Source organism: Canis aureus, chromosome 22, assembly GCF_053574225.1.
Source record: "Canis aureus isolate CA01 chromosome 22, VMU_Caureus_v.1.0, whole genome shotgun sequence".
NCBI lineage: Eukaryota > Metazoa > Chordata > Mammalia > Carnivora > Canidae > Canis > Canis aureus.
In genome coordinates, this window is record NC_135632.1 from 35,991,991 (window position 1) to 36,010,227 (window position 18,237).

Here is an 18,237-nt window from a genome sequence, read left to right on the forward strand (position 1 = left end):
TTAGCTAACACTCAAAAATACCTTAAGTTGGACATCTAAACATCTACCTTATAAAAATGCTCTCAATATGTGCAAAAAGTGGCATGCTAAAAGAAAAGGCTGTCCACCACATCCTCATGGCCCACCCAGCTTATTCCCATTCAATAGTATCTGTGAAACTTTATTAAGTCACTTAACTTAAAGCCAAGTAAGAATATTATTTTATTGCAACTAACTGGGTTTTCAGTAAGAATGTTTTCATTTGTAGAACAAACTAAAGTTCAAACTTTAAGAGTATAAGAAATTTACAATACTAGCACTGTAAAGAAGGGGGAGCAACACTGGCATTTCTCCCTTCTCTTAAAAACTTTTCGTAGCTTTTCAACAACTGTGAAACATGAATCAAAAAGGCAATCTGCTACCAATGCAAACATTAGGTAGGCCAAATGACAAACTGGTCATTTTAACATATTACAAGTAATTCAACAAAGTATGCAGGCTGCATAAAACTATATGTTGAAAATCCCCTAGAACAAAAACCATCGATGTTTTAAGCGAACAATTCATTTCTAAAACAAATATATTGCATTTTAAATTCCTATCATTTTAGGATAATGCCTCAAGCTATATTTCTAAATATAGAGTATGTTTATATATTATATAAAGTACACTTGTGTTCTTTAAAGCATGTACAAAAAATGCATTACGTAGTAATAAATATCTGGAAGGCTAATCTTCAAATTAACACTGTCTCATATTGACAATTAGGAAAGCAAAGACACAGAGACAATCATGTAGTGCTTAATTTTGTTATAATAAACACATTTTAGTAATTTAAAAAGTAATTTTTAAATTAAAAAATAAATTCAAATTTCAGTCTGTTAGTATGTGAGTTATTTTTATATTTGCATCTAGATAAAACTTCATTTTTTGACTCCAAGAATATAGTGGAAAACTAAAACTAGTAACAGCAAACAGCAACCTCTGATATCAAAATGTTTTCTTTCTTAATATCAGATAAATTAGTGACATAAGCCAATGCCTATAAGGTCTTACTAAAATGAAATAAAGCCAAGGTACTGAGTAAATTCAAATAGGTGTAATTCCAGAATAAAAAAAAAAGCACCCAAACTATCTCAATATATGATTGACTCCCTCTAATCTTGATTATTTTGCCTTGGTTTCAAATTCCTATTCCATTTCTATTTATAAAATAAGGTTACTAACCAGATTATAAGTGCTCCATAACAAAGAAGACAATAAAGAATTGGCCTCTCTGTGTATGAAATGACACATGTACAAGGTTATTTACTGCAGCTTATAAAAAGAAAAGACCAGACACAATTCAAGAGCCCCTTAATAGAGGGATGGCTATGCTAAAGGAACACCAAGCTACGGCAGGGCGGGGAGGAGAACACTCTATGCACTGGCATGAAAAATACCTACGACCTATTATAAAATGAAATACATACGAAAACTATATATAAGGTCTGCTACTTTGTTAGAAAATCCCCAGAATAGTAACATTTGAATTTGCAAAATGAAACACTGGAAGACATACAAGAAAATAGTAAAATTGATTACCTCTGGCAGGCAAATTGATTACCTCCAAATTTCTTATTGTTTATATTACTTTATTTTTAGAGATGTGAATATGGAGGGAGATTTAAGTATGCAATCTTCTGAAAGTCCTTACCTATCTACCTTGGTCCTCGTCTACAGAGCATATATCTACCTGGAAGCATGGTGGGAGTAGATACTACATGAAAATGCCAAGCACAAGTACATAACCCACAGAAAATGCCCCCATGTTTTTACTGAACTAAATGAGGAAACTATTCCATGTTTCTTTCAAAAAAAAAAAATGCTTTATACTGGATTGATTTAAGAAGAATTAGTTTCCTAATTAAAACTGAAATAAGGGGAAACCTGGGTGGCTCAGCAGTTGAGAGTCTGTCTTTGGCTCAGTTCGTGATCTGGGGGCCCTGAAAGGAGCCTTCTTCTACCTTTGCCTATGTCTCTGCCTCTCTCTCTGCCCTGAAAGGAGCCTTCTTCTACCTCTGCCTATGTCTCTGCCTCTCTCTCTCTCTCTCTCTCTGTGTGTCTCTCATGAAAAAATAAACAAAATCTTTATTTTAAAAAACTGAAATAAGGATTTAAAATACATTATAAAATAGTATTATGGTTGTATAGAAGAATTATTCACAGGAAATGCATACATAAGTATCTAGGAGAAAAATACCAAGATATAGCAACTAACTTTCCTAAGGATATAAAACTATTACTTTAAAAGACTTTTTTTAATGTATTAAAAATTCAGACACACCTAAAAGAGCTTATTAGAATTCATCTCCCCTTGCTCTATATTAGACATGCTCATTCAGTAGGTTAAGGTGGAGAGCAAGTATCTCTATGTTAAATAACCTCCTTATGTGATTCTGGTGCACACCAAAGTTTGAATACCATGTACCTGGATTATGATTAGGACTAAAGTTCTACTTATTGGGCAGCCCAGGTGGCTCAGAGGTTTACTCCGCTTTCAGCCCAGGGGCCTGATCCTGGAGACTCGGGATCGAGTCCCACGTCAGACTCCCTGCATGAAACCTGCTGTTTCTCTGCCTCTCTCTCTCATGAATAAACAAATAAAATCTTTAAAAAATAATAATAATAAATAAATAAATAAATAATAAAGTTCTACTTATTTAAATTGCTCTTCAATGAAGACTACTTCATACCCTTAATCATTTTAGCAGGCCTGCCTGGGGCTAGTCAATTTCATTTACATTTGCCTTAATCCTTCAGAAAATGAAAAGTACGTATCATTCATAAGAAAATATTGCCAAATTATACATTTTCATTGTAATACAAAGAACCCTAAACCTATAAATAGTGCTCTAAAAGTTGATTTGTATGTCTATCTATTTTCCCCAAAAATGTGTAGGGCAATTTATCAAAGTATATATAAATAACAATGTTTTCCCCCCCAAAAAATTTTAATTGCTAACCATATCTCCATCTACCACCACGAGTTGAACTTAATTAGAAAAATTAATTTATGGGCAAAAAGCTTAAGAATAAGGAAAATCATCTTTTTCAATCCAGTTAAAGGGAGATCAATCATCAATGACTACCATTTCATAAAATAAAAAGCCAAAGAATGATATTCATAGTTTCTGAAGAACTCACTTGACATTTACCATTCACTCATTACTCTAAAAAAAGCAGAAAAGATATAAGGTATATGGGAAATTATTGCAAATTTAAAATTTCAAACTCAGGCAATCATGCAATTCCCACAGGGGGAAAAAAAAAATGCAAGCCTTGAGAAAAATGCTTTGTCCCCAGACAGAGGAGGAACTAGATAGATTCAGACATTGAACAAAAAGCCTTCAGAAATATATTTCGAATACCAGTGTTATAACTAAAGACAATGAATTTTAAGAAAGAATTTCAATAGAAAAAAGTGAAGAAAACAAAGAGTGTAAGAATATGAAAACTAAGAGGTCTGAGGAATAAAAATTAGTCATGGCCTCCAATAATAAACAGGACTGCTAGTGACACCCTTTATTGTCATATGCTTCATTATAAGGCACAAGAGTCATAGACAAATGGAAAGCCTCACCAGCGTTCCATTTGAAATTATAAATACAAATATTTATTACATTATTTCTTTGGGGAGATGCATCGATTACAAGTTCCAATTCAGTACACAAACACCAAAAAACATATGTGAATCATTTATTTTAGGGTTATCAAATATATATATATGTTTATCAACAGAAATAAGCATAATAAAATGTATTTCCAAAACAGGCTTTCAAAAAAACTGTTTCACCTTTATTAATAATTAAAATGTATAGAAAAGCACAGGCATTCCGCACAAAAGGGAAAACCCACACATATACACACAAACACAAAGATCCAATCGATGTTTTTTGGCAAAAGAAGGTCCAGTTGATGTTGTCAAGATTCCCCATCTCCAGTTAGCATGAAGGCTATCATAACCAGGGTATTTTTAGGGTTCCACTGCAGTTTTCTACTGAAAATCAACAGGAGACAGCCAGAAAATCCCTGAGCGATATAGTTGGTTTGCCTTCCCCTGTTTAATACCACTGTTCCCCGTAAATCTAACAGATCATAATAGAAGTTTCATTCCTTTAAAGACTAGGAATTAAGGAACTCATTCATTCATTCAACAAATATTTACTAAGTGCATACTATGAGCCAAGCATTATTCCAGGTACCAGGGATGAATCAATGAATGAAAATCTGTAATACAATCAAATGTCCAGCTTAACAGTTAATTTACAGCTAAGTGGCTCCCCATGATAAAAATTCCAGAGGTAAATGAATTCTCTTTTCCATTCCTAACCTTAATGAATGAGACCCCACAGACTCATAGGTATCAACAGGCTTTACTTTTGCAGTTCAATGTTCAGATTTTATATATAACACACACACACGCACACACACACACACACACACACACACACAGCTTAACTGACTTAAGATCACACTGTGAGCGGTGAAAAAAACTGAAGTTAAAAGCCAGCTCTCTATAGAGTTCCACTTATGTGGGTTCTTTATCCGCTAAACAGACCAGGATCACTATAATATATACTGAGAACACACAGTACTTTTCTTTACACCATCTGTTAAAACTTATAATTACATATTTATGTAACTCCTTATTTAATGTTCTTTACATACTTATGTAACTACTTACTTAACTTCTTTCTCCTATCTTCCAGTAGAACAGTAAGTTCCAAGAAAAGGGAAATCATTTGTTTTGCTCACTACTATATCCTAAGCATCAAGCAGGATTCTTAGTAAACTCTCTAATATTAAATACTGGAATGTTGAATATGTTTCAAAGGACAAAACTACTCAGTTAAAAATTCACTAGATTCACTTAAAGATTCCTTATGAACACAATTAAAGGTCAAACATACAAAGGTACTTAATATTTTGAAATGTAGTAAATCAGTTTATAAACAAAAAAGCCCATTATCAACACATGATAAAATCAAAATTCAATTCACAGGCAGGAATTGCCTATCTGAGGATCAAACTATCTGAAACAGACTTTTTAACTACATTAACACATTTACTAAGTCTTCCCATAAGTCATTTTTCCTACTTGAAAAAGTAAAATCTGTGATACGTATTTTCTTGGTCAAATGATCAAAAATCAAACTTCAACATGTCAAAGGTATAATATTAACAGGGAAAAAAGAATGTTATAAGATTACTTAATATATTTACAAATCTAGTCTTATATCCCTTTTGGACACTTGAGGTTTATAAAATCTGTTATTAAAATAGCATCAGATGATCTCTATCACAAATTGATTTCTTCATTATATAAGACATATGGTTACAGCTCAAAAGTTAACACATCCAATAAATTATAGTTATAACCACAAAGCGTTATCAAATATTTATATTCAAAACATACTTAACCATTAAGACAAAGTGATTTCTTTCCCAATATCGTGGCCAAACAAAATTTTTAAAAGACTCATTCAAATAATATTAAGTGATCAAAAAACTAATTTTATAGAATAATAAATGCTACAAACACTGCTAACTTTACACAGGATTTACTCTTTTCAGCATATGACTTCCACAGCCAAGGACATAGAGGATGATACTATTCTAAGCCAGTGCTAATAAGCCTGACATTTCTTCAAGCTACACTATTAAACTAAAAAACTCAAATGTGTTTGTAAATAAAACACAAGATCATAACCAGGTACATACAGGTAACTTCTTCTCCAGGCGAAATCTTTCCATGGTAATATATAAATGCCTTGTCTTTGACAATGTAATATAGTTAAGCCCCTTGAAGATTCCAGGGACAGTGAGTACATATCTGATTTAGGTCACTGTGCTTTGCACAGATGAACTCTCCTAAGTTGCTTTTATGGTACAGCCAATCACAGCCTTCTAAGTTACCTAATCTTCCAAGCTAATAATGACAACTTATACAGGGTCACAGCAAAAGAGACTGGGAGCATAATATAATTTAAGATACCAAAAGAGAAATGTAGCAACCAGTTTTAAACTGAAACCTTTCTGTAACATTAGTTCAAAAGAGAGCATACTCTAAGGATACATGGGGATGGCTATGAGAGTGAGTGTGAAAGTAGATAGATAGATCTTAGAGAATAAACTGCCAACAACATAACTGGTTAAATCTAGCCCTTTCACTTAATTTCAGGAAGATCCAAATAGGTTTTCATCTGAAGAAAGTTTTACCTTTTTATCATTAATATTTCTATCAATTTATCACAACTATAATAATAACAAGATTAACAAATCATATTATGCTTTACAATTATTTTACCAAAATTAAGTATCCATATAGATAACAGCCAAAAGAGAAAAAAGTAAATGAGAAGAACTCCAGACTCTAGATCACTTTACACTCTTTAAAACCTATGGAAGACTTCAGAGGACCTTAGTTTATACAAGTTTAACATCTGTATTTACTATACTGGAAGTAAAATTGAGATAACTTTAAAACATTTAATTTCAATTTAAAGTAATAAAATCATTGCACATTAACATAAATTGCATTTTAATAAAAAATCCTAGGGCAGCCTGGGTGGCTCAGCGGTTTAGCGCCACCTTCGGCCCAGAGCATGATCCTGGAGACCTGGGATCGAGTCCCACATCAGGCTCCCTGAATGGAGCCTGCTTCTCCCTCTGCCTGTGTCTCTACCTCTCCGTCTCTCTGTTTCTCATGAATGAATAAATAAAATCTTTAAAAAATAATAAAAAATCCTTTTCCAAAATAAAAAATTTAGTGAGAAAAAAGGGCTTCTATATTTTTGCATATCTCTAATATCCAACTTAATGGAGGACAATTAGATTCTCATATCTGCTTCCCCAATCAAGGATATGATTTATTTAAGTAGAATTACATAAAAAATTCCAGGCCCACACAATACTCTATTGGAAAACAGAGGAGTGCTTTAATACTCTTCTCAGGTAACTATGGTATTCCTCTTTGATATTTCACCAAATTCAAAAAGTAATCTTTTTCTAATTTTTATTTATTTAAGTAAGCTCTATGCTCAGAACCTTGAAATCAAAAGTCACATGCCCTACCTACTGAGCCAGCTGGGCACTCCAAAAAGCAGTCATTTCTTAAAGGTTTTTGCAAAGTAGAATCTAAAACCTTTCAAATGATTATTTCCATACATGTATACTGAAATCCATTGGTCTACCGTGCACTTAATATGGTTCTCTCACCCATTTGTAAAATATGCATTCACTGGGTACTAGAACTTTTCCAAACTTCACATTATACATTTTAAAAAATGCATTTGTTAATATCAGCAATAACCTCATCAGAGAAATTCAAGCACTGAGAAACTGACAGGCTGGCAGATAAAAGTTTTCCAAATTTCTTGTTCTATCAGGAAAGCTAGAGGTACTATCATTGGTAACAAATACTAGAAATACCAGCAGTTGTTTTTCTTGAAGTGGTAGGTTCACTTCATTTCTTTCTTAGGGAATAACTGCCAAAAGTCAAGTCTGAATAACCAGAGTTTAGTGTGCAGTTATTTTCAAGTAACAAAAAAAAAAAAAAAAAAAAAGGGGGGGGGGGCAGCTAGTTTTAAGCAATCACACCAGTTCTTTTACTCCAGACAATTACTAGTACTTTAGTATGTAACAGAAGTGTTTTCATGCAGACTTCCTATTTTGTCATTCAGAATATTAGAGCAATGTACACTCAAAGACTCAAAATAGTTCTTTCTTTTTCATCAAGGACATTCTTAAGTGAAAATCTGTTTCACTTTTTAATCTGAGAATGCCTACCAGTGCTGTTTGGTGCCTCTGCCTTGTTTTGAGCTAAGGGATGAGCAGTTTTACTCATCACTGCTTTTGCACCATCAGTACAAATTCCACAACAATGGAAAAGGCAAATAATGTCTTACCACCACTATAAAAATAGTTTTGACCTTAGAGATCCCCTGATCTCAGGGACTGCCAGAGGTCCATGGGTAGCACTTTTAGAACTACTGTAAAACATTCTATGTTTAAAATACAGAATTAAAAAGTTGTAGGTGAAGGGTTGCATACCTGGCTCAGTCACTGGAGCATGCAACTCTTGATCTCGGGGTCGTGAGTTTAAGCCCCATATTGGTCACAGAGCTTAATTACTAGCTGTGGGTGGATTTTATTCTTTTTAGTTTTTCTTTGATATACTGTTTATTCAAAAAACATTTTAACGAAGACTAAAGTATCATTCTATCATTCTGGGTTTCTAGAAAATAATAAAAATACTTAACGAGAACCTATTATGTGCCAAAACTGTACAACACGTGATATATAGTTCTATATAGCATATTTCACCTTCAGATATTTCATTTAATCCTCTCAACTGTAACTAAAGCTCACAGAGGTAAAATTTCTTCTCCAAAGTCACAGCTCTAGTAAGTAGCAGGTTTAGGATTCAAACCTAGCCTTTCTCAGTCCATACTTTACCCTCTACTGCAACAGTGTATAAAGAAATTTAAGAAAAAAATTCCAACTATAGATTAAAACAAAATTCTAACTGAACATGAATGAACAAGATAAAATGTTTACCAAATTCATATAAAATGTAATCTTAATTTAGGGTGCCTGGATGGCTCAGTTGGTTAAGTATCTTCCTTTGGCTCAGGTTGTGATCTCAGGGCCCTGTGCTCCCTGCTCAGGAAAGAGACTCCTCCTCACTCTCCCTCTACCCTTCCCCCCATTCACTGTTCCTCTAATTAATGAATTAATTAAAAAATCTTTTTAAAAAATAAATATAATTTGAATTAAACTAAAAACATTCTCTTTGGATAAACATATTTACTCCCTGGTACCATCAAAGCCTTTATTTTAACAAAGCAAATAAATATTTTTTATAGAAATATCTATTTCACAAAAATGAAATCTTACTACCAGCTAATCCTGTAAAATTCATTGATGACATATACCAGATAAATAACAAAGAATTTAAAACTGAAATAATATATCAAACAGAAGGAACACTTTTTTTTTAATTTTCCACTTCTCCATATGAAACTATAGATACCACCCAAAAGACATGCCATAGCCTTCAAACTAAAGCTTCCAGTTTATTAAACTTCTCTAAGAATTAGAAACCCCAATGACATCAACAGCTACCCTAAAACATAGAATTAATCGCATTTTTTTGCATTTTTATAATATCTAACTTTTTATGATTTATAGTTGGCAAATAAACATAAATTCTTTTTTTTAAGATTTTTTTAATTTTTATTTATTCATGAGAGACACAGAGAGAGAGAGAGAGACACAGGCAGAGGGAGAAGCAGGCTCCTTGCAGGGAGCCCGACGTGGGACTTGATCCCAGGGCCCCCCCTGGGCTGAAGGCAGCGCTAAACCGCTGAGCCACCTGGGCTGCCCAATAAACATAAATTCTTAAAAAACGAATACAAAAGATATACGTTGGTCACCAATTTAAAATATTCTCAATACATCACACCCAGAATGAAAAACATCTGCAGTTAGGTTCAATAGCAATTCCTACAATAACCTCTTGAAATTTACCTCCGGGAGAAAATCTTGGCCCTCCCCACTAGTATTTAAGAGCTTAATATCCTAGTCAGCCATAGGTCTCCCACACTGGATTATAAAAACCCTGAGCATAGGGATTAGGTGGAAGGAAGGAAGGAAGGGAAGGGGACAGAAAGGAAAGTTAAAAGGACCCTGGGGGGAAAAGAAGGAATTAGGTACACACAAATTTTTAATTTCCCAAATTGCAAAACAAAATTACCTCTTAAAATACAAAAGATCCATTTCTCCAACCTGTCATCTGTTGTGACAGTATCCTGGGCACTACTAAAACCAATACTCAAACTTTAAAAATCAAATTTACAGATTATGTAGAAAGGTAAAGTAAGTTTTATTCTACCACTGTCTTGATAAAATAAAAAGATTAACCCAGAATAGAAGCTCCAAATTTTAAATATGGCTATTTCTTTAAAGATTTTTCAGCAATCCTCATTTCTAAGGCAATCTATTGTGGTATGATTGACATGCAGGAAGTTGTACATACATACAACTCGGTGAGCTTGGGGATACACACCCATAAAACCATCACCCACCATCAAGGCTACTGACGTATCTATCATCTCCCAAAGTTTCCTCCCACCCATTATTATTGTGTGTGTGGTAAGAACACCTGACTTAGTCTGTCAAAATAATTTAAGTATATAATACAGTACTGTTAGCCATAGGCACTAGTCTGTATAACATATCTCCTGGACTTAATTTTCTTGTGTAACTGAAACTTTGTACCTTTTGACCATCATCCCCCTCATTGCCTCCAACCTACAGCCCCTGGCAACCATTCATTCTACCCTCTGCTTCTATGAGTCTGATACAAGCCAGAGCATACTATATTTGTTATTCTATAGCTGGCTTATTTCATTTAGCCATACATTTACATGAATCAAAACGGTCTCCTTTATTCCCTGTTCTCTCTGCTCTATTTTCAACCTTGCCTCTATTTCTGTAATGCAAATAGAAGTATATATATTCTTACAAAAAAGGTAGCCACATACAATTCACTGTTAAATACATAACTTGCTCTGTTCCAATTTAAAAATATATCCTAGGGTGCCTGGGTAGCTCAGTCGGTTAAACATCTGCCTTCAGCTCAGGTCATAATCCTGGGGTCCTGTGATGGGACCCCAGAAATGGGCTTCCTGCACAGTGGAGAGCGTGCTTCTGCTTCTCCCTCTCCCCCTGCTTCTGCTCTCTCTCAAATAAATTAACTTTAAAATATATATATCCTAAAGATTTTCCTGTATCACTACATGCAAACTTCATTTGGAAGTAAATTATTAAATTAACCTGTACATGGTAGAAGAAATCAAGACTTACACAAGTCTCCCTGAATAAGCACTCCACCCATACGCATACCATGTCTACTCACCAGACAGAACTACTTTGTTTTTGTCTTATAACTGTCCTCGGTAGCTAAAGTTGCCATCATAATTTTAAGTAATATATCATTTTAGGTACTATCTACTTACTTTACAAAAAGTAAAATAAAGATTTTCCACACATTATCTGATACACACACACACACACGTTTCTCATTTACAGTCTCCCTTCCATATCTAAGTTTTTAATTAGATTTTTATTTTTATTTCAAGCCTGATAACAATTACATTCTGTTCTATATAATGAAGCCTTCTAAGTAAGCTGTGTCCTCCATTTAATCCTAAAATTTTTAAATCCATGTTAAAAAAGCATTTGGAGTTACTAGGATTACTTAAACACAACTATCTAGTTCAGAATCAAGATTTATGATTGGACCATTAGAAAATGTCACTAAACCCCTGCTGCTCAAAAAACTCTCTCAAATATTACAGTCAAGTAGATCTCTTTCAATATAACTTAAATATAATGAAAACAAAGAACCTGCTTAAAAACAATAAATTACTGACCAGATAAAAAGCAAACATACTAAAATGCAAAATACTGAAGATTTCAGTCTTTACAGAAATCATAAAATTCTATTATCTCTAAGATAATCTATTTCCAATAAAATCATGAAAAAGGGGGAGTTTGGGGACACTTTGCCTAACAAACATTCCAATACACTATAAAACTATGATAAGCAAAAAAGTGTGGTACCAACACAGAAACAATAATTAAATATTTTATAAGACAAAATAGAGTCAAGGAACTAGAAGTAACTCATTTATGAAATGAAAAGACTTCTTTGGTTTTCCAATTTGATGAAACAAAGTTGTCTTTATCAAACCATAGGTAAAAATAAGTTCTAGATAAAGATAGTTAGAAGGGTAATACTTAAAATTTTAAATGATATTTTATATTACTGGAGTGGAGATATACTCTTAGTCAAGATGAGAAATCTAGAAACCGTAAAGAAATAGACTGATACAGATTTATTTTACTCTATTTCTCTAAAGCAAAAAAAAAAAAAAACATTATAAAGAGACAAGGTAGTACATAGGAAATATTAGCAGAATGACAGACATAGCATTAAATATCTCTAATATAAGAAACTTCTGGATTTAAAAAGTAAAGAAAAAATAGAAAAATGGACAAAAAATATGAACCAAGTAATTCCCTTAAGAGAAAATACACATGACCAATAACCATAAAGGATAGACACTCTCAGTTGAGGTTTAGCAAATTTTACTCATCAGATTAGCAAAAAGAAAAAAAAAAATAATTAACATCTAAATTGATAAAGGAAGGGAGACATAGACATTCTCATAATTCCCAATGGGAATATAAATTTCTCAGAACTTTTTGGAGCATAAGCTAGCAAGATCCATTTTTTTCATCTTTAAAAATATTCTTTGTGAAGCAATATCACTTCTGAGTATCTACACAGAAATTAAAGCATCAAAATATAAACATAAGATCAAACATGCTTACTATTCAAACTGGCAAAAACAGAAAACAACCTGAAAGTAAATAGAAGGAAACAGCTAATTACTATTATATATTACTGAGACACAAAGAATGAGACAGAACCAGGAGGTCCCACTCAAAAGATTATCAGTAAATATTATTAAAAGAAAAGCAAATTGTAGAATTATGTTTAATATAATCACATTTTTATGTTTTACAAAGGATAAAACATATTTATAAGCAAATGTTTCTATGAACATAAAGTACAGGAGGATGGTATATTGGTTGGTCTGTTTCAACAAAGATCATGCTTCTCTAAAGATGTTAAGGACCTAATTATATCAAAGATAATCATTAAAAAGTCAGAGTGAAAAATTATCATTTTAATCAATTCAACAGAACTGTGATCAATTCCAGGGCACCTGGGTGGCTCAATCAGTTAAGTGTCCAATTCTTGGTTTCGGCTTAGATCATAACCTCCTGGTTGTGGGATCCAGCCCCATGACAGGCTCTGTGCTCAGTGGGAAGTCTGCTTCAGATTCTCTCTCCCTCTTCCTCTAACCCACTCTCTCTCTCTCTCTCAAATAAATAAATAAAATCTTAAGAAAAAAAAAAACTGTAACCAATTCATGTTTTAATAGATACAACTTTGATAGGAAGGCAAGTAACATTTTGAAAGTGCATTTTATGAGGCCAGAATATGGTTCAAAATTTTCCTTAACACATTCCCACAAATACAAAATGAATTTGTAGTTAAGAGTCTATTCCTTGGTTTGCCCCCTCTCTTTTTTTTCCCTTTGCTCATTTGTGATGGTTATCAGAGGGGAGGTGGGTGGGGGACAGGTGAAATAGGTGATAGGGATTAAGGAGTACAGCTGATGTGGTAAGATCTGGGTATTGTATGGAAATGGAAAATCAGTATATTGTACACCTGAAACTAATATTGCACTGTATGTTAACTGGGATTTAAATAAAAACTTTAAAAAAATAAAAACTATAATGAATTTGTAGTAACAGTGCAAAAGAAAACATTTTCTCAGCTTCATGGTCAGAAAAGTATATAATCACATATACTGATTTTTTTTAATTTCTCTTATATAAATTCAGGGAAAAGAATGAAATTAAAACAAAATTCTAATCGTGAAATTCAACTGGCCCAAGGGGGAAAAAATCTAGAAATTTAAGCTTGATGGAGAACTGTACAGGAATCAAAGTGGTTTTAAAAACACATAATATCGGCTTAAGTTCCCTTTATAGATGTGAAGTCATTTTTTCAATACAGCAGTTCCCCCACCTTATCAGCAGCGGATGCATTCCAAATCCCCCAGCAGATGCCTGAAACCACAGATAGTGCCAAGTCCGATATATACTATGCTTTTCCTATACATGTATAACTACTATAAAAGTTTAATTTATAAATTAGCCACAGTAAGAGACTAACAATAGCTCAAAATAAAACAATTATAACAATATACTGTTATAAGTTATGTGAATGTAGTCTTTCTCTCAAAATCTTATGCACTGTACTCACCCTTCTTCTCGGGATAATGTGAGATAATGCCTACGTGGTAAGATGAAGTGAGGTTCATGACGCAGGCCTTGTGATATGTGTTAGGCTACTACTGATGTTCTGAGAAGAGTCAGAAGGAGGAGCATCTGCTTCTGGACCTCCATCCCAGGAAGTGAAACTGCTGATGGGGCAGGACTACTACAGAGGAACACAATACAGGGGTAATCGCTAATGATGTAGATAATGCTGCTGACATACAGCAAAGGACCCAGTGAAGTTTCTTTATCTGATCAGAAATGGGGGAGGGGTAATGTTTTTTTCTTAAGAGAAAACATGTTTTAAATTCTTTAATTTAAAATTGCCACATTCTCATATTTTCCTAAACTCTTAAAAAAAAAAAAAATAGAGCTATGAGAAGAACAATCTCCTTTAACAACGATGGACAGGAATTTAGCTGCATTTCTTTCTTACTACATATGGACATACATTGTGGTCATTACTAGCTTTTATGGTATCAGAGGAAAAGGTAACATTATTTATTAAAACTCAGTCACAAAATATTCACCTACTTATTTTAAAATACTACTTTAAATCTATAAGAAATTTGGTAACAGCCATAAAATAGCCACCATCAAAGGCAAAAAACTTAACACAATAATAAATCAGCATCAATATTATAATAAATTTACGGAAATATTATTTTCAGTTTCCACAGAAAAATTTGAAGCAAAGAGCCAAGAAAAGAAAAACCTCTGTAAAGCAAATGAAAACAGGTCCCATGTTTCAGAGAGATGCATAGCCAATCCACACCTTTGACCATTGCTAAATATTACTGCTGAGCTCACGTTGGTTAATGTGTACAACCAATTCATTTTTCAACAAGTTATCAGTCTTCACCAACGTATAAGATCGCCATCTGGTGGTGATTATTAGACATGCAGAATGTCTAAAGATAACAGGGAGAACCACTCTAAATTGATGTTCTAAACTGGAAAAACTTCCCTTGGAGCTGCTTTAAGACACCTGATCATTAGTTTAATTTAGGTCAGAAGGAAAGAATTATTGAATAAATATTCCACTTATATGTTAGAATATTTAGGAAATAACAACTATATTTTGCAGGTGGGCATGTTATGCATACCACTGAATAACCACTGGGTTACATTGAAGTAGATTTACAGTCATTTTTTAAATTGTTTTAAATACCTATAGCATTTCAGAAATTTTGTTTTTAACATATTTTTTTAATTTTTATTTATTTGTGATAGTCACACACAGAGAGAGAGAGAGAGAGGCAGAGACATAGGCAGAGGGAGAAGCAGGCTCCATGCACCGGGAGCCCGAAGTGGGATTCGATCCCGGATCTCCAGGATCGCGCCCTGGGCCAAAGGCAGGCGCCAAACCGCTGTGCCACCCAGGGATCCCTGTTTTTAACATATTTTTAAGGCACCTGGTGGCTCAGTGGTTGAGTTTCTGCCTTGGGCTCAGGTCATGATCTGGGGTCCTGGGATCGAGTCGCACATCAGGCTCCCTTCATGGAGACTGCTTCTCCCTCTACCTAATGTCTCCGCCTCTCTCTCTCTGTGTCTCTCATGAATAAATAAAATCTTTACCAAATATATATATATATATATATTTTGAGGTATATCTATCATTTCATAAGAATTAAACAGCTGAAGAATCTAGTTCACAAAATACAGCTTACTATAAGGTAAAAACTGTTATCAGAAACTTTCCAGGGGCACCTGGCTGGCCCAGGTGGTGGAGCATGTGACTCATTATCTTGGGGACATGAGTTTGAGCCCCATGTTGGGTGCTGAGATTATTTAAGTAAATCTTAAAAAACAAAAAAAACTTTTCAGGAAAAAAAGCATCATCATAAAAAGTATTAACCGTTCTTGGAAAAGTATCTTTTTTCTTAAAATTAATACTTCACATTTAAATGCTAAAGACAAAGGAGACCTAGTTCAATTTATATTTGCACTTAGAATATATTTATAGTACTCCTAAATGTTAATTACAAAGAATTTTTCATTTTTATAGGTCTAACCTTAGACTACTGTTAGGAAAATTTATCCAAGAAATTAAAAAATATTCTGAATGGTAAGAATTAAAAAACTATCAAGTATAACAGTTTTATTTTTTTTATTTTTTATTTTTTTATTGGAGTTCAATTTGCCAACATACAGCATAACACCCAGTGCTCATCCCGCCAAGTGCCCCACTCAGTGCCCATCACCCAGTCACCCCAACCCCTCGCCCACTTCCCCTTCCACTACCCCTTGTTCATTTCCCAGAGTTAGGTGTCTCTCATGTTTTGTCACCCTCACTGATATTTTCACTCATTTTCTCTCCTTTCCCTTTATTCCCGTTCACTAAATTTTATATTCCCCAAATGAATGAGACCATATAATGTTTGTCCTTTTCCGATTGACTTATTTCACTCAGCATAATACCCTCCAGGTCGCTCCACGTCGAAGCAAATGGTGGATATTTGTCATTTTTAATGGCTGAGTAATATTCCATTGTATACATAGACCAGATCTTCTTTATCCAGTCATCTTTCGATGGACACCGAGGCTCCTTCCACAGTTTGGCTATTGTGGACATTGCTGCTATAAACATTGGTGTGCAGGTGTTCCAAAAACTAGTTTAAATACAGCCAAATTACCAAAGTTAAAATATAGATTACATAGTAAACTCAGATATATTTAAACATAGGCTTTCAGTAGAAATGACTCCTTCTCTCACACTTCCTCTAAAGCATTCAGAATCAGTGCAGGAGTAATTTCTCTAACTACAAAATCTTCTCTCTTTTTAACCTTTTGGCCTTTTTGCTCTATGATCCTTGATTCTATATAACAGTTTCTCAACTTGGGCACCCCTGACATTTGGGGCTGGACACTTCTTCATTGTAGGAGGAGGTCCTGTACTTTGTAGGACGTTTAGTAGCATATCTGGCCTCTACCTCCTAGATGCCATAGCGCATAAATCCCCTCTCCCCAGTTGTGACAAACAAAAAGTCTCCAGGAATGCCAAATGTCCCTTAAGAGGCAAAAACACATCCCAACACATAAACCCATTGAGGAGCCACTGGTTTTAGAAATAATTGGGAGCTACTATTTATTTTTAGCAATTTAAGATTCTACAAAACAAACCAACAAAATCTACAGGTTCTTCCTCAAAAGTCAGCATGCACGCCCAGATACCTGGTAAAGCCCTTGTCCTTTTATAAAAATGACATTTAGCAATGAACTCTACAGGCAGAAATGGATCTTGAACTTGCATTTAAGGTTAAGAGTTTTACTGAAAGCTACCAGTTCTCAGTGTATCCTTACTATAGTTTCAATATAATACTTAAAAAAAAAAGTATTTAATTGACTAAGCCTTAAAAAAATAAAGGTGGGATGAAAATCTTTTTACATATGTATACTTTCAAAATATTACAAAACAAGCCCCTCAGGCCTGACTTATTTGCCTAAACCTTCACATTTCAAAGTAGTTTTTGAAATACAGACCACCTCTACGTTAACTCCTTTGGATCAACTGAATATACTAGAAAATCATCATAACTTGTCCCTGTATGTATGTATTTCACCACAAGGCAGTTATTTGGTTAATCAATTAAATTAAAATTCTTAGTCTTAACCCTGCTTAGGAGGATCAAGACTAGAGTATCAGCTTGACAGCAAAAATTAGGGGAGACTGAAGCAGATGCATACAATGATAGGAGTGACTTCAAGTGGCAAACAGCACCTCACAAAGCAGCCACACGTGGGAAGTGAGGAAGAGGCAGAGAGGGAGCTGCACTCTGAAGCCACCTCTTCTCTTTCTGAAGAATGTGTTCAGCTTTTCCTGGATCCCAGCAAAAACTCTATATACTTACAATAAAGCCCTCTTTAACTATAACAAGTTTAAATATATTTCTGATCCCAGGCAACCAAAAGGACCCTGCCTGGAATACTCAATACAATTCTACTTGCTTTTACTTACCAAAGTAAAAGTTCCATTATAAAGAGCAATAGTTTAAAAACTTAACATTTAAAAAAAATGTTGCCAAATTATTATGCAGATAAACTGGCAGATCTTTATCAATTACAGTAAGTGGTGGTTGTTATTTACTCAGACACTAGTTCTTTTTTTAAAGATTCAAGTAATATTTATCTTTTAAATGACCCAAATTTAAATACAATTATTACATCAAGCAATTATCCTCAAATTCAAAAGCATATCATCTAACTTTACATACGTTAAGCAACTAATTCAATTGAATTCAAACAAACACTATGGTCAGACATTTTATTTCACATTCTCCCAATATTTTCCAT

The 18,237-nt window shown here is 33.9% G+C and overlaps 2 protein-coding genes across 16 annotated transcripts in view; one reads left to right on the forward strand and one right to left on the reverse strand.

Annotated features, from left to right (window-relative positions):
• LOC144294006 (uncharacterized) overlaps positions 1-18,237 on the forward strand; it is a 230,242-nt gene that overhangs the window by 74,857 nt on the left and 137,148 nt on the right. The window contains exon 3 of one of the 10 annotated variants that reach the window (XM_077865498.1): positions 14,015-14,332. The exons of 8 other annotated variants lie outside the window; for them this stretch is intronic. The gene's annotated coding sequence lies outside the window, so the exon portion shown is untranslated. Of the gene's footprint in view, positions 1-14,014; positions 14,333-18,237 lie in introns of those variants that run through there. One more of the 10 variants, XM_077865493.1, reaches the window with a different exon arrangement.
• SLC4A7 (solute carrier family 4 member 7) overlaps positions 1-18,237 on the reverse strand; it is a 110,042-nt gene that overhangs the window by 72,001 nt on the left and 19,804 nt on the right. The window lies entirely within an intron of this gene.